Here is an 8,518-nt window from a genome sequence, read left to right as displayed (position 1 = left end):
AACAGTTGCACACATCAGCATGGATAAATACCACAAACACAAAATTGCGGGGGTAGAGAAAGAGCAAGACAAGTAATACATCCAGTATAATTAGATCTACATGAAGTCCAAAATGGAGAAGAAATATCATTATTTACAGGAACATTCCTCTACAGTAAATGTATAAAAAAGTGAATTATTAACAAGTTCAGGATCGTGGTAACCTCTGGGAAGGAATGAGGGGATGAACCTGGAAGGGCACAGGGGGGCCTCCAAGGCATTAGCCGTGTTCTAGTTCTCAAGCTTGGTGGTGAGTACACAGGTTTACATATTATTAAGATATACCTTACATATATGCTGTATTATCTTCTGTATACATGAAACAGTTCATAAAATTTGTCAGGAAGTGATGCGGTCTAAAATAATGCAGGAAAACGGAGAGAAAGGCAACAGAGTAAATAACTAATTGGATGAGAGACAGAGACAGAGAGAGAGAGAGAAGAGCCAACCTTTAGGTGCCTCTTTGAATCATTTTAAATTCATTTTCTTCACAGAATTGGGGATGAAATCAATTCCTTATCTATAAACACACATAATTCATTGCTCAGACTTCTACAAAATGTACACTTTATGCCTCAACACGGATCCTACTATATGACGTGATTCACAGGACTGGATAATACTACATTTCACAAAACACCATTGTCTGAGAATCCTGCCCTGTTAGACTTGTACACCTGTACTCATTTGTATTCCTTGGAGTTATAAGCATCTGAAAATAGGTGGCTTAGAGTAAAAGTGATTCTTCATCACTAACTTTAGTGTCATTAGCATACACCTAACTGGTACAGAAAACTGTTTCCAACTTCGGCACCCACCCTACCCCTCTGCTTTTCTCCCAATGGTCACCTCTCAGGTAGTGGAATAAAAGGAGAACTTTGGGATCAACTCCTTTCAGAAGATGGAGCCATAACCAAGGAAAATATCAGAACATCCTAACCTTTCCTGGACCAGGCAGAGAGGGACAAGACAGGTCTCTTCCTAGAAAAAGCACAGAGTTTTCAAGGCTGAAGGACTCATTGAAAACATATATTATACATGTGGATACAGAAAAACCCACAAACACCCAGAGAAATAGGAAACACAGGATTTGTCCCTGACCTGATTTAGGGACTGTCTCTCAGAGACTCAGAGAAGCCTGATATGTTAGAGCTACAGCAAACCCTCAGAGCAGCAAGCCTGAGCTTCCTCCCTCAACATGAGAGGCTTCAGGTGCATACATGTGGATAACGTAGCCCACTTGTCCTGTTACCTGTATACACGGCCATCACCTCGTAGATACCTCTCAGTCCTGAGAGTATAACACTGACAGTGCAACTCACCCCTCAGAAGCACAGACTCAGTGAAGAGGAACACACATGCCTCTTGGGGCTTGGGACATGGGGCCACCTGGAGAGTAAATACAGGGCCCTAGGTAACTGGAGCTCGGTAAGGGGCAGGGATAAGGACTCCAAGCATGCACCAAAAAAGGCTTATCTCAAAAAGAGGTATGCATGCGTTTGTTTAAACTGAAGCTCCGGCGACATCCCTGGCAGTCCAGTGGTTGAGACTCTGTGCTCCCAATGCAGGGGGCACGTGTTCGAACCCTGGTCGGGGATCTGATATCCTGCATGCCACATGACATGGCCAAAAATATAAATAAATATATATATAAATATATAAATAAATAAGTGAACCTCCGTAAATTCTTAAGCCCAGGTAAAGGCCTTTAATATTAACTATTAACTATAGTTAATACGCTAACTATATTAACACAGAAATACACACACACACACCCTGCTGGCATGGCATGAACCATACGGAACCAAACCAATTTGAGGTCTTTCGAGGGACCCTACATGGATAAATTTCTACTTGGACTGTTCTTTCATTAAACAATGGTGACAAAAGGCCTCGTGCCTTTTGTTGTTGTTGTTCTAAGCATGAGGAATACTGTGTTACTACATGACAATGCATTTTTAAATGTCAACCCCACTGACAGGGGAAAGGGTTGTGGATACCTTACACTCACATCACTTTAACAGACCTTTATCAAGCATCTACAAAGAAGAAAACCCAGCGATTTAGAAGAGAGAAATCAATAAAAGCCTTTACGTCCTGCACAAGTCAGAAGCTCCCATTTTAGGGAGCTGGGGCGATACACACATAAATAAATAATGTTAATCTACTCTAGGATACGAGAGGAACTAGCATGGAAAACAGAAAATGTATTGATGCTAACCAGGAAGCTCTCAAGCAGCGTTAACTAAATATAGAAATAAGGCTTTGTACCCTCAAACCCCTGGTCCTTCCCTTCTCTGATCGTCTGCTCTGCTCAAGTACCACTTCACTCTTTTCCCTTAAAGAAGTTCCAGATACTAGGCCCATTTCCTCTTTTAATTTTCTTTAAATTAGGACATATTTCAGACCTCGACAAAGGTACAGAGAATGCTACACCCATGCAACCATCAGCCGTCTTAAGAAACGTTAGCTTACAAATAAAATTGAAACCAAATGTACCCCTCCCCAACTGAATTCTCCCTCTTTTTCCATAGATTTAACCACTGTCTTAAATAGGTTTATTGTTCTCATACACACCTTTCTGCATACTACATATGCATGCATTACTCCTATGTATGCCTTTTACTACAAATAGATGTATGTATAATCAATCTAATAATTTTGAATGCCTTTAAACTTCATATGTGCATGGTATCATAATGCTTTTATCGTGTTGGAACTAGGTTCTTCCTTTATCTATTTGTCCCTTCCACTACTGAATCTTTGCCCCTTGTTATAAGCTGAATTGTGTCCCCTCAAAAGATATGTTGAAGTCTTGACCCCCGGAACCTGTAAATGTGACCTTATTTGGAAATAGGGTATTTGCAGGTGTAATAAAGATCAGGTGAGGTCATACTGGATTAGGGTGGGCCCTTCATCCAATATGACTGGTGTCCTTATAAGAAGGGAAAGAACACAGAAACAGAGACAGGGGAAAACACTATGTAAAGATGAAGAAAGAGACTGGAAATCTGCATGTACAAGCCGAGTGATGCCAAGGATTGACAGCAACCACCAGAAACTAGGAGAGAGGCATGGAACAGATGCTTCCTCTAAGCCTCCAGAAGGAACCAACCCTGCCGACACTTTAACCTCGGACTTCTGGTCTCCAGAACTGTGAGAGAATAAATTTCGGTTGTTTTAAGCCACCTGCTTTGTGGTAATTTGTTACGGTAAACCTAGGAAACTAACACATCCCTCCGGGAGGTCTTCGTGTCTCAGGCCCCTGAGAATTCTAGTACCTTCCTCAGTCCAGATCTTACCATCCTGTTCAGTTTACCTGCAATAGTACCAAGTCAGTGAATTAAGGCTGGTTCTACTGTAGGTGTAGTTAAATGTTTCCCCCATTGCTCTAAAGCAGTGGTTCTCAAACTTTAGTGTGCTTCAGTAGCACTTGGAGGACCTGTAAAATCCTGATGGCTAGCAGCCTACCTTCAGAATATCCAATCCAGTAGGTCTGGGGCAGGGTCTGAGAATTTGCATTTCAAACAAGTTCCCAGCTGATGCTGATGCTGATGATGATGCTGCTGCTCCATGGCAGGCCAGTAGCACCATCTGGTCCCCAGGCAAGCTAGGTCATCCATCAGTTTCTTTCAATAACATATACTAGAGGCTGGGCCACCATCTCTATCGTCACACAAGTTGTTTATAATCTAATGTTTTAATTTATTTGAGGCTGCTATAAAAGGATGTCAAACAGGCTTACCAAATACTTGAAAGGAATCCCTTTCAATGACAGTAAGGTGGGCCGAAATAAATAGAACAAAGATACATTGGAGTCAGTGTTATTTATGTTAAAAAAAATCTGCAGCTTATTCGTGTCAAACAAGCTTTTATTTTCAATGTGAACAATACTGTCAAATTTATATCTAAAAGGTAAGAATAAAGTCAGATAGCAGTTAATATCATTTTGGCATGATGAACTTTGAAACAAAATCTGTGTTGTGGGCTAATGAAAACTAGAATGTTCATGAAGAACAAATTCTTCTCTTCTTTCGCTGTCCACTTCTTTTAATGTCTTCCAACTGTAGGATGGGATAAGAGTCAATTAACAATTGTACACCAACAACATGCACCAGGGACCTTCTAAATATGAGTCAATACTATGTACATCTCTTGGCTCTCCAAGGAGAAAACAAAATGTTTTCTTCTTGTAACCCAGACCCTTGGTTGTCAGGGTGCACATCATTTCATCACACCAACCTCATTTCTCTCTTGCCAACCACTATATATGTTAGTTTTTTTTCTTGAAAGGCCACTCTGTGATTTAAATGTCTTTCCACCTTAAGAGCCTATGCTCCTTACCAAATCATAAATCCCTTATAATCCCAGACCTTCAGTTTCCGTATCTGTATAATGAGAATGAGGCTGTTATCAAACATCCACAGGTGTCAAAATTAAGAAAGGGAGAAAGAAAGAGTGTGATACTGAGAGAGAGAGAGAGAGAGATGAGAGAGAGAAAGGAAAAGATGAATGGGTAGCGGAAAGAGAAATTAGGATTGAATTACCAACTCAGTGATAGCCAATAATAATACTATGGCTCATTTTCTTTCCTTTTGAATAAAACATCTAAATTGAACTAATATTTGTGAATTACTCATGAAATGCAGTCTTATTTGAAATCCTTAACTTTTTACTACTTTGTAAGGAGTCACCTTCTCAAAGGCATTGTTATTCCAAGAGACTTCATTTCTGTGGCCAGGTGATGAAGGTACAGCTAGTGCACAGCTTAGTCACTTTAGCTGCTTCTCCTGGTGACCAGTCTCTAAAAGTATAGGTCTCTATATTTTAGACCGCTAAAAAAATATAGGTCTCTATTTCCAGGTCTGATAAATTTCCCATCTGCAGTAGACTTAAAGCTACAGGACAAAGGACTTGTGGCTGTAAATGAAATACATTTCAGAACACACTTCCTTCTATACCATCTAGAATACAAGTACATTATTAACATTAAACTGTTTTTCCAAAACTAAATTTCAACAATTTTTTCTTATTATTTTACAAAAACAATTAAAAACATGATAGATGGCTAGAGGGAAGCAGCTGCATAGCACAGGGAGATCAGCTCGGAGCTCTGTGACCACCTAGACGGGTGGGATAGGGAGGGTGGGAGGGAGACGCAAGTGGGAAGAGAAATGGGGATATAGGTATACTATAGGTGATTCACTTTGGTATAAAGCAGAAACTAACACACCACTGTAAAGCAATTATACGCCAATAAAGATGTTAAAAAGATAAACAAAAAATACATTAAGGATGTAAACAAAACAAAACATAAAGCTGTCAGTAACAGGTATATGTCAGGACCGGTTGCACTATACAATAATACCTTGTCTTCTCCAGAACTGCCCTCTGCTGAGTCCATATCCAGCTTCAGTCCTTCTTCTGCTTTTTCATCTCCATCCTCTTTCTCTTCCTCAGCATTTTCATAATGATATTCACTCTCTTCTTTAGTGTCGAATGATACGGACTTTGGCATCACAAGGTGGTGGGAAACATTTCCCGATTTGAAATCAGCAGCAGAATCTAGTTCTCTGCTCTCAGGAGGATCTGGAGAAGAGAAATATGTCCGAAAATAAATAAATAAATAAGGAGAATAGCTGGTCATGTTCCTACTGGTTGATACAGCACTTCCTTGGCCCTCACACTTCTGCTGCTTGACAGTTTTCACAACATTATCCCCCTGTTTCCAGTAGATCTCACACACTGTGCTGCTGATTATTTCTGGCCCTTTGGAGAAGGGATGGAAATCATTTGATCCTGAGAGCAATTTTGTATGTTTCTGCCAGAACGTCACTGGAAAATGTTCACCCCATTTCAAGACAAATTCTACCGCGAACCTCATTGATTCCTCAGCCACTGAAAAGTGCCCCTGTGCCATTTCATCATTTTCTCAGGTCATCGTACTGAGAATCTTTACATTTTTAGAAGCCCGTCAGCCAAAAGTGAGGTATGCCATTTGTTTGCCCCTAGGTTGGTAGAAGGCAGCATACTTTTTCTCAAGATCCTAAAGGTCTTTAGAGAATTGGGCTTCTACTTGTGCATATCATGGCTGAAGGTTTTTGAGAGCTTTGACCCGCTGCTTAACCGCCAGAGGCCAGCGCTGAGTGCACCCTGCCTTTGAGGCCGATGCCGCAGCAGGGGCTGCAAGGGACAGGGGACTGGGCCTCCCCTAGCCAGCCTCGGCCCCTTCGACGGGTCCACAAGTCCCAGCCACCCAGGACTCGGAGGCATCAGCCAGGACCTCGCCCGCCCAGAACTCAGCCTCCCCTGCCCCCGCCACCGGTTCCTCTGCCTTCTGGGATGCCACCCCCTCCGCAGGCTCCCGCGGCTCCCAGGGTGGGGGGCCCTCTGCCTGCCACTCGCCCCACCAGACCTCACCTGCCTCTCCCAGGTCTTCCTGCCCGTGAGGAAGCGCGGCAGCCTCTGCAGGGTCTGAGGGCTGTCGGGAGCGGCGCCTGACCATCACGCGGCCGGCGTGGGGCCCGGCCAGGACACGGTCGTTGTAGTGGCTGTGGTGCAGAAGACAATGGCCCACATCCCGGAGCAGGGAATGAAACTGCACCGCGGGCGCCCCGCGGCCTGCGACCACTCCCGCGCCTCCCTGCCCATGCTCGTCCTCCTCTTCTGTCTCTTCCTCCTCCTCGACCTCTTCCTCAGTTTCCTCCCCCTCTTCTGACTGGTACTCAGCCTCCTCCCGGTCCTCGATGTCTAATTCAAACTCTTCCTCCTCCTCCTCCACCATCTCTGCATCCCAGTCTTCTGCCACTGCGGCCTGGGCGGCCTCCTGCCCACCATCCTCCCCGTGAAGGGCTCTGGAGAGCCTCAGGGAGGCCAGAAGTGCTGTGACCCCCTCGACTCCATCCATCCCTCCAGAAGGGGAGGCACGGACCCCGAGGGGACTGGGGTCGCCACCCGCCCTGCCACCAGCTCCGTCCTGGCCACCTGGGATCGGCCCACGCTCCTCTGTGGCAGACATGGCAGGAGGGACACGCCAGACACGGATCGGGCTGCAGTGACGACCGTGGGGAAGATGGCGGCCGCTGCACTGAGTGTCGCTGAGGGAGCGGACGCTGTTGGCAGCTGGGCCACCGGGACGGGGTGGGGGCTGCAGAGAAGCCAGCTGCCCAGGGGACCAGAGTCGGAGAAAATGCCTCTGCGAGCCCCGCTACGGGAAGTGCAGACGGCCTGCCCGCGGAGCGCCCCGGCGAGACAGGGCCGCGGCCGCTGCGCACAGGGCGGGAAAGAGCTTGATTGGCTGCTGACGGGAGGCGGACCTTACAAGGGTCAACGAAGGGCCACTTCCTCCAGCGCCGACTCTAAGCTCATTTGCCAGCAGCCAAGGATTGACAGCACCACCGTCCAATGAGTGATCAAGTTCTTCACTTTCCCTGGAGGCCTTAAAGGGCCAGCTCACCCTCAGCCTCTGTGATCACACAGGAATCCCTTCTTTTCATTCCACCACTGCAAGAGCAAAACTACAATGCCCCTAAAGGCGGCGCCCTGGGGTATGGGAACCTGCATGTGTTCCCCAATTGCCACCCTGGGGCAGCTCACGCTGATACAGACACACGTAGTTCAAAACTGAGAGAGAGAGAGAAGGTGTATAGATCAAATCTCAGCAACGCTTAAAACCTCCCACAAGAGACAGCAAGCGAATTTGGAGGTTTTAATGCTGTTAAGGCTCCTTAGAAAAGGACATACAGAGTCGATATGGATGCAGTGAGAATGGAGAGTGGAAGAAGCAGTAAAGACAGGAGCTGGAGAGTGTTTCATCAGGGCTCCCCAATTCAGTTGCAGCCTCCAAGAAATGAAGACAGACAGAGAGAGGGAAGAGAGACAGAGACAGAGACAGAGAGAGAGATTTCTTTTAAAGTCTGGGCTGAGCACCTGCTCTGCACTGGATTGTGCACACCCCTTGCCTCCCAAATTCATACGAGAAGCCCGTCCCCAGCCCCACCCCACCCCCAGGAGATGGTATTTGGAGACTGGGTCTTTGGTAGGTCATTCAGTTTTGGTAAGGTCAGGAGGCTGGGGTCCACACATTGGGATTATTGCCCTTACAGGAAGAGACCATAGATGGTACTCTCCTCCCACCATCCCAACGTGAAGCCACAGGAAGAAGGTGGCTATCTTCAAGCCAAAACGAGGGCCCTCACCAAGAACTCCACCATGCTGGCACCCTGACTTTTGGCTTCCTAGCCTCCAGAACTGTAGGAAATAAATAACTGTCTTGTTTAAGCCGCCCAGCCCATGGCATTTTATTAGGGCAGCCTGAGCAGACTAATACAGCATGGCAGACGTTAACAGCACAGGCTTCCTAGAATCATTTCTCGGTCAACAGTCCGAGACTTTTTGTTGTACTCAGCCCCACTTAGCCGAGTGGTCAAGGGTAACGAATGCTGAAAACGAGGAAGAAATCAACAACTATTTTATGCTA

The 8,518-nt window shown here is 45.7% G+C and overlaps 1 long non-coding RNA gene across 1 annotated transcript in view; it reads right to left on the bottom strand.

Moving 5' to 3' along the window:
• Positions 1–3,899: 3,899 nt before the first annotated feature.
• Positions 3,900–8,518, bottom strand: part of LOC307069165 — a 35,068-nt gene continuing 30,449 nt past the window's right edge. Inside the window, exons 4-5 of the long non-coding RNA XR_013811482.1 lie at positions 5,408–5,628; positions 3,900–4,103 (exon numbers count right to left, since the gene is read on the bottom strand). This is a non-coding gene — a long non-coding RNA (uncharacterized lncRNA). The remainder of the gene's footprint in view (positions 4,104–5,407; positions 5,629–8,518) is intronic.

This window comes from Hyperoodon ampullatus (genome assembly GCF_949752795.1).
Source record: "Hyperoodon ampullatus genome assembly, chromosome: X".
NCBI classification, from domain to species: Eukaryota; Metazoa; Chordata; class Mammalia; order Artiodactyla; family Ziphiidae; genus Hyperoodon; species Hyperoodon ampullatus.
This window is presented reverse-complemented; position numbering and strand designations above follow the sequence as displayed.